The sequence below is a fragment of the Oryctolagus cuniculus genome, chromosome 3, assembly GCF_964237555.1.
Source record: "Oryctolagus cuniculus chromosome 3, mOryCun1.1, whole genome shotgun sequence".
Classification (NCBI taxonomy): domain Eukaryota; kingdom Metazoa; phylum Chordata; class Mammalia; order Lagomorpha; family Leporidae; genus Oryctolagus; species Oryctolagus cuniculus.
Window position 1 is genome coordinate 141,428,396 of NC_091434.1, and position 12,231 is coordinate 141,440,626.

The 12,231-nt window shown below is 39.4% G+C and overlaps 1 protein-coding gene and 1 pseudogene across 7 annotated transcripts in view; one reads left to right on the top strand and one right to left on the bottom strand.

Moving 5' to 3' along the window:
• Positions 1-12,231, top strand: part of FBXL13 (F-box and leucine rich repeat protein 13) — a 252,385-nt gene that overhangs the window by 191,627 nt on the left and 48,527 nt on the right. The window lies entirely within an intron of this gene.
• LOC103348711 (cilia- and flagella-associated protein 97 pseudogene) lies at positions 8,711-10,299 on the bottom strand (annotated as a pseudogene).

The window sequence follows — 12,231 nt, forward strand, 5'->3', positions numbered from 1 at the left end:
GTGAGAACCTGAATAATCACGGATATGATGTAGATGTCTCTGATAACTGCCCCTCCGCCTCTGGCCCACTGCCCTTGTCTTAGTCCAAGCACCGTTTCGCTTACCTCTGCAGCCTCAAGCACTGGGCTCTACTCCAGCCCCATCTCTACTCTGCTTGTAAGGTGAGCTTCCAGCACACCAACCTGGGCCTGTCGCCTCCTTGCTGCGAGCCTCCCTGGGGCTCCACACCCACTACGCATCGCAACCCAACAGTCCAGTAAGGTGGACCTGCTTCTCCCAGGGTGGGCATTGTCAGCTCTGCAGCCTCCCCTCCAGCTCCAGGGATCCAAACACGCCATGCTATTCCTCCTCCCCCATCTCTGCAAACTGTCCTGTCCCTCAGGAGCCAACTCCCCCTTGCAGGTCCTCCCAGGAAATTATTGCTTGTCTCTTAAGGTGCAGCTGGGGGAAGCTCTCCTGGGATTTCCAGCCAGGCTTTGGATCTCCTCCTCTGTTTCCACAGCACTTTCCATGTGCCTCCAGAAGAGCAGTTGGCTTATCACATGTCACATTTGTTCCACACCTGTCTCCCTGTGGCCCTGTGGGTTCCTTGAAGGCAGAGGCTGCAGCATCCCATCTTCGGGGTGCCTACCATGACGCCTGGTCCACAGGAAGCTCCCGAGATGTTTGCTCCAAGAGTCACTGAGTAAATGAATGCATCTGGCCCCATTTCTCCCTCTCAACCCAACACTTAAGGCTTCTCCCATTGCACATGTGCTCAGCTCTGCTCGGAGCAGGAGTGGGAGTGCTCACAGCTGCATGATGCTGCACCTGCAAGGGACCACCCATCTGCCTGGAACACACACACAAATAACACCCAAGATCCATGGAGAAAAGCTCTACAGCAGGAAACCCGTGAGCTCACTCGGGATTCAAGGAACAGGAAGAATGGGAGTTAGAGGGAAACAGGGCAACTCGGAGACAGACGGATTTGCCTTGGGTTTTCACACAGCACCCCACAAGGAGTCTGCTCAGTTGGGGTTTTCTAGGTGGAGCTGGGCCAGGGGCAGGGTACGAACCTGTTGCCCCCACCCTGGTCATGGTGCTTCCTCCTCACACAGATCCACCGGGTCCTGTTTCTTGGCACTGAAACCAAGGCAGACAGAAGCGGCCCAAGTGAACCTGTCCCTTCCCTTGGGGGACTCTTTGACGAACCCCCTCAGCCTCCGTCAGGTAGGAGCCCAGCAGTCCTAAGGCAGAATCTTCGATTTCCCGTTCTCAGAGAGGCTGGTCCCCCTCCTCCATGCGTTCACAGAGGCCTTTTCCCTGGGTGCTCACTAAAGCCTGCTGTCCTTCAGACCTGGAGGCCGTAAATTAGGCCACCGGAGTTGAGACATTAAAAAAAGATAATATCCCTACTAACAATTGAGTAAGTAGAAAGGAACGGAAATAATGGAGAGGAAGAGGTCAATTATTTTTATGCAATTATACTTTGAAAAGGAAGAGCACTAAGGAAATGAGCATATATTTTCAAGAATATTGTCTGAGATAGTGTTATCGGGGATTTTTCCAGGAGGATGTGTTCCTTGAGATAATACATATTTCCAAGTATGAGTTTTGTTCATTAGTCATAGAATAATGTGACAGCACCCAACACTGAAAAGGTTTCAGAAAGAAACGTACAAAATGTAAACACTGTTTCTAACAATTCTTAAAGGAAATACATTCCATCCAGGAATTCTGAGAATGAGCCAACGAGATAAGAGAAAATTGAATCCATAAGAAGAGGGCGTTTTATAAACAGACTCCTCATTTCTTCAATGAATAGTTGTTCATTTTCAACTGTGTGTTAGATGCTGTACTAAGTTCTGGGAGTGATAAACTGAAAGATCCTGGTCTCCAGGTGCAGTCTGGCGGCAAAGCTACAGTAACAACGAGAAAAGTAGTAACACTGCATGGTTATTTTTCTGTGTGCGAAACATTTTATTGTATTTTATTTTTCTTTATTTTATTTCTACCAGAAACATTTAATTTAAGGTATATAAATTTCATGCATTTCACATATACAACTTAGGAATATAGTGATTCTTCCCATCCTGTACTCCCTCACACCTTCTGCCTCCTCCCTCTCTTATTCCTTTCTTATTTCTTACTAAGACCTATTTTCAATTAACTTTATACACATATGATTAACTCTATACTAAGTAAAGAGTTCAACAAATTGTATATTAAAAACAACTATTCCTCAACAGTCAAGACAAGGGATTTTCACAGTCATTGCATCTGGATGTGTTAATTTCACTTTTATAAATTACCTTTTAGGTGCTATATTAGTTATCACAGATCAAGGAGAACATACAGTATTTGTCCTTTTGGGACTGGCTTATTTCACTAAGTATAATGTTTTCCAGTTTCATCTATTTTGTTGCAAATGACAAGATTTCATTTTTCCCTACTATATAGTATTTCATGGTAGATATACCTCTAATTTCTTCACCCAGTCTTCAGTTGATGGGCATTTGGGTTGATTCCATGTCTTAGCTATTGTGAGTTGAGCTGCAATAAACATGGGGGTACAGATAACTCTTTGATATGCTGATGCTGATTTCATTCCCCTGGAGTAAATTCCCAGGAGTGGGATGGCTGGATCGTATGCTAAGTCTATATTCAGATTTCTGAGGTAACTGTTTACTGTCTTCCACTGTGGCTGTACAAGTTTACATTCCTACCAACAGTGGATTCAGATACCCTTTTTCACCACATCTTGCCAGCATTTGTTTTTTGTTGATTTCTGTATGAAAGCCATTCTAACAGGGGTAGGTGAAACCTCATTGTGGTTTTGATTTGCATTTCCCTAATGGCTAGTGATCCTGGACATTTTTTCATGTGTGTGTTGGCCATTTGGATTTCCTCTTTTTAAAAAGGTCTGTTTTAAGTGTTTTGCCCATTTCTTAACTGGGTTGTTTGTTTTGTTGTTGTGGAGTTTCTTGATCTCTTTATACATTCTGGTTATTAATCCTTTATCAGTTGCATAGTTTGCAAATAATTTCTCCCATTCTGTCACTTGGCTCTCCACTTTGAGTGTTTCTTTTGCAGTACAAAAGCTGCTCAATTTGATGCAATCCCATTCAAATTTTGGCATTGATTGCCTGTGGATCTGGGGTGCTTTCCAAGAACTCTTTGCCTGTGCCAATGTCTTGCAGGGTTTCCCCATGGTTCTCTAATAATTTGATGATATTGGGTTACAGATTTAGGTTTTTAATCCATTTTGTGTGGATTTTTGTCTAAGGTATAAAGTAGGGGTCTTGCTTCATACTTCCGCATGTGGAAATCCAGTTTTCCCAGCACCACTTGTTGAAGAGACTGTCCTTGTTCCGGGGATTGATTTTAACTCCTTTGTCAAAGATAAGTTGGTTGTAGAGTTGTGGAATGATTTCTGGAGTTTATATTCTGTTCCTTTGGTCTATCCATCTGTGTTTGTTTTTTTTTTTTTTTTTTTTTTTTGCAGGTACCATGCTGTTTTGATTATAACTGCCCTGCAGTATGTCTTGAAATCTGGTATTGTGATGCCTCTGGCTTTGTTTTTGTTGTATAAGATTGGTTTAGCTATTTGGGGTCTCCTGTGTTTCCATATGCATTTCAGCATGATTTTTTCTCTATCTGAGAACAATGTACTTGGTATTTTGATTGGGATCACACTGAATCTGTAAATTGCGCATGGCAATATGGATGTTTTGATGATATTGATTTTTCCAATCTGTGAGCATAGAAGATTTTTCCATTTTTTTGTATCTTCTATTTATTTCTTTAATGTTTTGTAATTTTTATTGTAGAAATCTTTGGCATTTGGTTAAATTTATTCCAAGGTATTTGATTTTTTTTGTAGCTATTGCGAATAGGATTGATCTTAGAACTTCTTTCTCAACCATGGCACTGTCTGTCTATACAAAGGCCATTGATTTTGTGTACTGACTTTATATCCTGCTACCTTACCAAACTCTTCTATGAGTTCCAGTAATCTCTTAGTGGAGTTTATTGTATCCCCTTTATATAGAATCATGTCTTGTACAAATAGGGGAAGTTTGGCTTCCTCCTTCCCAATTTTTATCCCTTTGATTTATTTTTCTTGCCTAATTGCTCTGGCTAAAACTTTCAGGACGATGTTGACTAGCAATGATGAGAGTAGGCATCCTTATTTGATTCTGAATCTTAGTGAGAATGCTTCCAACTTTTCCTCATTCAATAAGACTCTGACCGTGGGTTTCTCATAAATTGCCTTGATTGTGTTGAGGAATGTTCCTTCTATGCAGAATTTGCTTAGAGTTTTCATCATGAAAAGATGTTGTATTTTTTTTTTTATTTTTTGACAGGCAGAGTGGACAGTGAGAGAGAGAGACAGAGAGAAAGGTCTTCCTTTGCCATTGGTTCACCCTCCAATGGCCGCCGCGGCCGGCGCGCTGCAGCCGGCGCACCACGCTGATCCGAAGCCAGGAGCCAGGAGCCAGGTGCTTTTCCTGGTCTCCCATGGGGTGCAGGGCCCAAGCACCTGGGCCATCCTCCACTGCACTCCCTGGCCACAGCAGAGAGCTGGCCTGGAAGAGGGGCAACCGGGACAGAATCCGGCGCCCCGACCGGGACTAGAACCTGGTGTGCCGGCGCCGCAAGGCGGAGGATTAGCCTAGTGAGCTGCGGCGCCGGCCTAAGATGTTGTATTTTATTAAATGTTTTCTCTTCATCTATTGAGATAATCATATGGCTTGTTTTCTTCAGTGGTCTAATGTGATGTATCACATTGATTGATTTGCCAATGTTGAATCATCCCTGCATGCCAGGGGTAAATCCCAGTTGGTCAGTTGGTCCAGGTGAATTATCTTTGTGATGTGTTGTTGGATTCCATTGGATAGTATTTTGTTGAGGATTTTTGCATCTATGCTCATCAGAGCAATTTGTCTATAATTCTCTTTCCCTGTTGTTTCTTTTTCTGGTTTAGGAATTAAGGTGATACAGGCTTTGCAGAAGGAGTTTGGGAGGATCCCCTCCCTTTCAATTGTTTTGAATAGCTTGAGAAGAATTGGAGTTAATTATTCTTTAAATATCTGGTAGAATTCAGCCAGGAAGCCATCTGGTCCTGGGCTTTTCTTTGTTGAGAGCATCTTTATTACTGATTCAGCTTCTGTCTTGGTTATTGGTATGTTTAGGTTTTCCATGTCCTCATGGCTCAATTTAGTTCAGTTTTACATATTCAGAAATCTGTTTTTCTAGGTTTCCTGATTTTTGGCATGCAGCTCTTTGTAGTAATTCCTGATGATTGTTTTTTATTTCTGTGGTTACATTTCTTTTCTTTTTTTTTTTGATTTTATTAATTTGGGTCTTCTCTATTCTCCTCCTCCCTTTCCTATCCCTTTCCCTCCCTCTCCTCCTTTTTTTTCATAAAACCAGCTCTTCATTTCACTGATTGTTTTTATTTTGTTTCAATGTTGTTTATTTCTTTTCTAATTTTAATTATTTCTTTCCTCCTACTAATTTTAGGTTTGGTTTGTTGTTTTTCTAGGTCCTTGAGATGCTTTGATATCTCACTTATTTGGTGGCTTTCTGATTTCTTGATGTAGGGACCAATTGCTATAAACATTCCTTTTAGCACTGCTTTTGCTGTATCCCATAAGGTTTTTTTTTTTTTTTTTTTTTTTTTTTTGGTCAGGCAGAGTTAGACAGTGAGAGAGAGACAGAGAGAAAGGTCTTCCTTTGCCGTTGGTTCACCCCCCAAGTGGCTGCTACGGCCGGCACGCTGCGCTGATCCGAAGCCAGGGGCCAGGTGCTTCTCCTGGTCTCCCATGGGGTGCAGGGCCCAAGGACTTGGACCATCCTCCACTGCCTCCCCGGGCCACAGCAGAGAGCTGGACTGGAAGAGGAGCAACCGGGACAGAATCCGGCACCCCGACCGGGACTAGAACCCGGTATGCCAGCGCCGCAGGCGGAGGATTAGCCAAGTGAGCCGCGGCGCAGGCCATAAGATTTTTTTTTACTATATTTATTTTTTTAACTGTGTTTAGAAGCAAACCAGAAAACTTTATTTGGAGTAGTAGATAAGAAAGCAGTTTTTAATGGATAATGAAGAAGGAAGAGATGATAGCTACATTTGAAGAAATAATTTTAATAATTATCTTTCACAGAGTCTTATTAAAAAGAAGCAACTTTAGTTTAAGGTTTGACATAGATGAAAATTCTCAGTGATAATCTAGCTTTGTTATTAGACCTCAGATCAGTATGCTTTCTAGGTACAGATGTAAATTCTCAAAGTACATACATTAAATACAAGCCAATCAAATATAAAATAGTGTTAGACTATCTTTCAGTTTAAATTCTTGAAAACAGAGTAGTGTACTTATATTCTTCTATTAAAAATGCCCCTTGAGCCATAAATTCAAACCACACTGACTTATATCAGAGAATATCACAGTTTTCTTTCATTTTTTAAAGATTTATTTATTTATTTGAAAGAGTTACAGAGGCGAGGCAGAGAGAGAGAGGTCTTTACTTTGAAAGTGTATGTGTTACATCTGCACATGTGGTAACAAAGATCATATAAAACATATTCAGAAACTAATGCCATTATGAACATAAAGGTTTTATGTACATATTTTTGTCAAATTTTCAAAAATTTGTTTAAAAAACTAATTCACTATTGGGCAAATGTCCAGATGCTGAGTTTTAAATCCGTTATGTTATCTCAAGGATGTATTGTTTTACAAAAAAGAAAACCTTGGTTTACTATAGCTAAAGCTTATATATAAAGTGGGTGTGAAAAACTTGTTCACTAGGAACAAAGCATCAGATAACCTCAGATGAATATTATAGCCCAAAGTACAAAGCAGTAAAACAAACATCAAGCCAGCTTGTGTTCAAATGAAAATTTTCAACCATACTGTTCTGTGCTCTATCATAAACAAAATCCGTGAAAACAAACTAAGACCAAGAAATTTGAATTGATGTTTAGCAAAATGAAGTTTGGTTTACTGCTAAAGGTGTTAAGAAAGTTCAACATATATGCTACAGAGCTTGAGCACTGAAAAAAAAAAAACACAAATTTTATTATGGCTTAGAAGTTCATTTTTAAAATAGAAAGATTTGTCATTTAATATGCACACTTTCCAATATATTATAAGGATATTATACTGAAAGACGAATAATGAAAAGCAGTGATAACTGTGAAATATTATACTTCTTTTTTTTTTTTTTTTTGACAGGCAGAGTGGACAGTGAGAGAGAGAGACAGAGAGAAAGGTCTTCGTTTTTTGCCGTTGGTTCACCCTCCAATGGCCGCCACGGCTGGCTCGCTGCGGCCAGCGCACCGCGCTGATCCGATGGCAGGAGCCAGGTACTTCTCCTGGTCTCCCATGGGGTGCAGGGCCCAAGCACTTGGGCCATCCTCCACTGCACTCCCGGGCCACAGCAGAGAGCTGGCCTGGAAGAGGGGCAACCGGGACAGAATCTGGCACCCAGACCGGGACTAGAACCAGGTGTGCCGGCGCCGCAAGGCAGAGGATTAGCCTAGTGAGCCGCGACGCCGGCCAAAATATTATACTTTGCTATAGGAAGTAAGAGACTAACACTCTGTCATTACCAATTTCATCAAGATTTCTAGCCCTTTAAATGTGAAACTTTAGAATTCAAACAAATAAACCAAAACAAAACAAGAAAATAAGCTAATATTTAAAGCAGTAGTGATTTATTTCCCTTATTATTTATAGTTTAGTTTTCTTTTTCAGCCCTTATAAATACTACCTGGAATTTCTAAAGCATTTCCTTGTTATTCTGAATCTTCTCTCGTAATGGAATACTGAATCACAACCCAACATGCTAATCGGTATCAATTAAAACACTGTTCTGACACACCTCAGGATCTGATTCTTGGCTCTTTTAACTGGTGGTGCTACTTTACTGATTCAACATACTTTGGCTGCTGATGAAACTGATGTGGTCTGTGGTTAAACTACTGACAAAGGAGTAGACAGTTCCTCTAGAGGCCACCTCATTTCTCAGAATCATTAAGCACACTGTATGTAAACATGGAGAAGAAGAAAAGAGGGGCTTCTAAGTTGAATTTATAATATCAGTTTGGAATCATTTGGAATGGTTAATCTAGTTTTTGAAATCTCACTCAGAGTACTTTTATAGAAATATTAGACATCACTGTCGAATCACAAGGATTGCTCCAGTACAAGCTTCTCCCCACCTGCTCATCAAATCTAAATGGGCTTCACCAGTGAAAACAAATTTCAAGATTTATTTCATTATAATAAAGTGTGGTTCTCATAGAATCAAGCTATGAGTCATGCCACATTAGTTCTAAAGCAAACAGAAAGCAAATTCAGTCAAATTTAGCTCACAGTCACAGCTTACAAGAAATGAAAACAGCATAAAATGAGAACTGTATAGCAAACACCTTGGGTCTGACATGCAATGACACTAATGACCACCATTTTGTCAGAATGACAACTGAAATAACTTCTGTCCTGAGAAAATACTCATGCATGCTATCACTTCTCTATAAATACATATACATCTCCTATAATTACATCATCATTAAAAAACACTGATTTTACATTAAATTGTCTTTTTGACAATTTTGCATGGAATAACAATAAATTAGAACTTGTTGTATATTTCAAATTGCTTAAACCAGTATTACAGATGTTTACACAAAGAATTACAATAATACACAGGAACACTTCAATAAAATTTGTATGAGCAACATTTAAAGTGAAAGAAAGGTTTGTAACCAAGCTGTATGGACATCCAGGGGTTGAGGTCTCAGCAACAGCCATTGGGTTTGTCAAAGGCCTGTCATTCACTCTGCAGCTGAGGACACAGTTGCACTGGATGTCCTGGACGCTCCTCTTAATGGGCTATATTGGCCTAGAGTAGATCTCACTCGTCTTGAGGATGGAGATGGGTTGAGATAACCGTATTGTGATGATAGTCCATTAATTGTTCTGAATGTTTCATACTGACTGTTGGCTTCACTGCTTCAAGCCTTTTCAGTAAAGCCAAATATTCTCTTTCAATCCTTTGCGGTTCCCTCTGTCTATTGAGAGCACTATGATACAGTTTAATTGTATTTTTGCTTCCTGGTTTTTCAGCCTGTCTTGACAGGTCTTTCAGAAGCCTCTGATTCTCCTGATTGATACATCTCACTTCTTCTCTTGAGAAGGAATAGTTTTTCCTAGGTACTACTGAAGGCTGAGCAAAGTGATATCTTTGTAGTCCCCTTTCTTCTAATTGCAGTAAAGCTTTCAAAAGATGACTCAGGTCCACTGTGTCATGTAAGACTTTCTGTTTGTATCTGTGGTCTAAATTAGAATCTAACACTGAAGACTTTGAGGTAGGATTAGGCTCATGTTTTTCTTTCCCTTTTTTGGCAGTTTGCAAACATCTTGAATTATTTTTTAAATCCTCAACATCTTCATATATTTCCTGATCCACATTTTCTTACCTTTTAACTTTTTAATTTTTGGTCATTTGATGCCCCCAGATTGAACAGGGCTGATGCTGATGTCTGGAGTTGATAAAGGAGTTACGTCACTCACAGTATCTTCAGATTCCTCAATGTAGTCACCAATTTTTGGTCTAGTAGTTGGAGGTCATTTTCCTGTTGACTTTATTTCTGGTTTATATTTCTGTTTTGGTGATAAGAGGGTTACACTAGATACATGTTTCTTTGATGATGGAGAGGAATCAGATTTGGAGATATCATATCCTGCATTCAAACAATCTGTACCTGAACTTGGAGATGAAGAAGACAAAGAAGGAGAGGAAGAACTAATTTTGGAATACTTTCTACTTGTGCTTTTTAAAAAATTATTAGCTTAGCTGACTTGGACCTCACATGACACTTTTTCCCATTATCAATGCTTTTTTTCTCCATCTGTATAGTAGTCATCCTCAGCACCTTTTACAGTTTTGGGAATCCTGCAGGACATGGGCGGGTATGTTTTATGGTCTATTGTGTTATCACACAATTTTTCTGATCTTGAAGAAGTGATTAATGATAAAGAATTTCCAGTTTGGACAATACCATTCTCTACTGGGTTTTCTTCTAGGAGAATTTTTGTTCTCTTTTCATTTCCCTTATTGCTGAGATAATTTTCTTTTGTTTCTATTCCAAATTTCAGGTTCACATTTTCTGTACCTTTATCTAGTCTCTCTTCAGCATCAACATTTTGCTTGTCAAAAACTGAATTACTTTCACATTTATTTGTTTCTTCAGTCACTGTCAAAGAAAGCATGGTCTACTTCTGATGTATCTCCAAACTGAGCCATGAGAGCTGTGGCCACTACTGCCCCTCACGAGGTGCCCACAGCTTCCCCAGCCTCACTCTCATGTCTGCTTGCTCCCGCAGCCCCAGTACATGCTCCTGGCAGGGCGCTCGCCCGAGCTCAAGGGCTGCCAGCAGCAGCTTCCGGAGGTGGAGGGAGTGGAAAAGGCAATCCCATAAGTTTTGATTTGTTGTATTGTAACCTTCATTTGTTTCCAGAAGTTTTTTGATTTTTAGTTTGTTTTCTTCAATGACCCACTGTTCATTCAGGAGCATGTTGTTCAGTCTCCATGTGTTTGCATATGTTCTAAAGATTCTTTAGTTGTTGATTTCCAGCTTCATTGTACTGTGGCAGTTTGGTATGATTTTGATTTTTTTTTTAATTTGCTGAAACTTGCTTTATGGCCTAGCATGTGGTCAGTCCTAGAGAAAGTTCCACGCACTGATGAGAAGAATATATTTTCTGTAACTGTAGAATGAAAAGTTCTGTAGATCTCTGTTAGGTCCATTTAGTATATAGTATAAATTAACTCTGTTGTTTCCTTGCTGATATTTTGTCTGGTTGATCTGTCCATTGCTGAAAGTGGTGTACTGAGGTGCCCATTAATTGGAGTCTATGTCTCTCTTTGGGTCCATTAACATTTTTTTAAATAGCCAGTTGCCCTGTAATCTGGTGTATGTATGTTTATTAATGTCATATCTTTATGTTGAATTGATCTCTTAATCATTCCATAGTGCCCTTCTTTGTCTCTTTTAACAGTTTTTGTTTAAAGTCTATTTTATGTGATATTAGGATGGCTTTTTGTTTTCCATTCACCTGGACTATCTTTTTCCATCCTTTCACTTTTAGTCTGTGTGCATCTTGGTTGGTGAAATGTATTTCTTTAAGGCAGAAAATACATGGACCTTGTTTTTTAATCTATTCAGCCAGTCTTTATCTTTTAACTCGAGAGTTGAGACCATTTACATTCAAGGTGACTATTAATAAGTAATTACTTGGCCCTGCCATTTTTCCATAAATATTCCTATTATTTGCTTTGGTTTTCTTTTGTACTTTTACTAGGAAATTTTCTGCCTTCACCTTCTTGCATAGTGATGACCATGTTTCTGTGTTTCTGTGTGTAGCACATCCTTAAGTGTCTTTTGTAAGGCTTGATGAGTGGTGACAAATTCTTTCAATTTCTATTTGTTATGAAAGGTCTTTATTTCACCTTCATTCATAAATGAGAGCTTTTCAGGGTACAGTATTCTGGGTTAACAGTTTTTTTCTCTTAAGACTTGAAACATATCTCTCCATTCTCTCCCAGCCTGTTGGGTTTCTGATGAGAAGTCAGCTGTGAGTCTAGTTGGTGATCCTCTGAAAGTAATCTGGCGTTTCTCTCGTGCACATTTTAGAATTTTTATGGTTCACTGGGAAGAGTTTGACTACAGTGTGTTGTGGTAGAGATCTTTTCTGGTCATGTCTATTAGGAGTTCTGTGTGCTTCCTGTACTTGGACATCCCTTTCTTTCTCCAAAATAGACAAGTTTTTTGTAATTATTTCGCTGAAAAGATCTTTGCTCTTTCTTCACCTTCATGGACTCCTAAGACCTGTATGTTGTGCCATTTGATAATATCCCACAAATCTGCAACACTTGCTCTTTAGGTTTCTATTTTCTTCTTTTTTTGATCTGACTAAAATTTCCGGAGATTTGTCTTTTAACTTGGATATTCTTTCTTCTACCTCACCAAGCCTATTGTTAAGGCTTTCCATCACATTTCTTATTTGATCTATTGAATTCTTTATTTCTATTATTTCGTTTTGATTTCTCTCTAAAATCTCAATTTCATGGGAAAAATTTTTATTCATGTAATGTATGGATTTCTTTAATTCATGGATTTGCTTCTGAGTAATTCTATTACTTTTTTAAATTCAATTTTCAGCATTTCATCAATC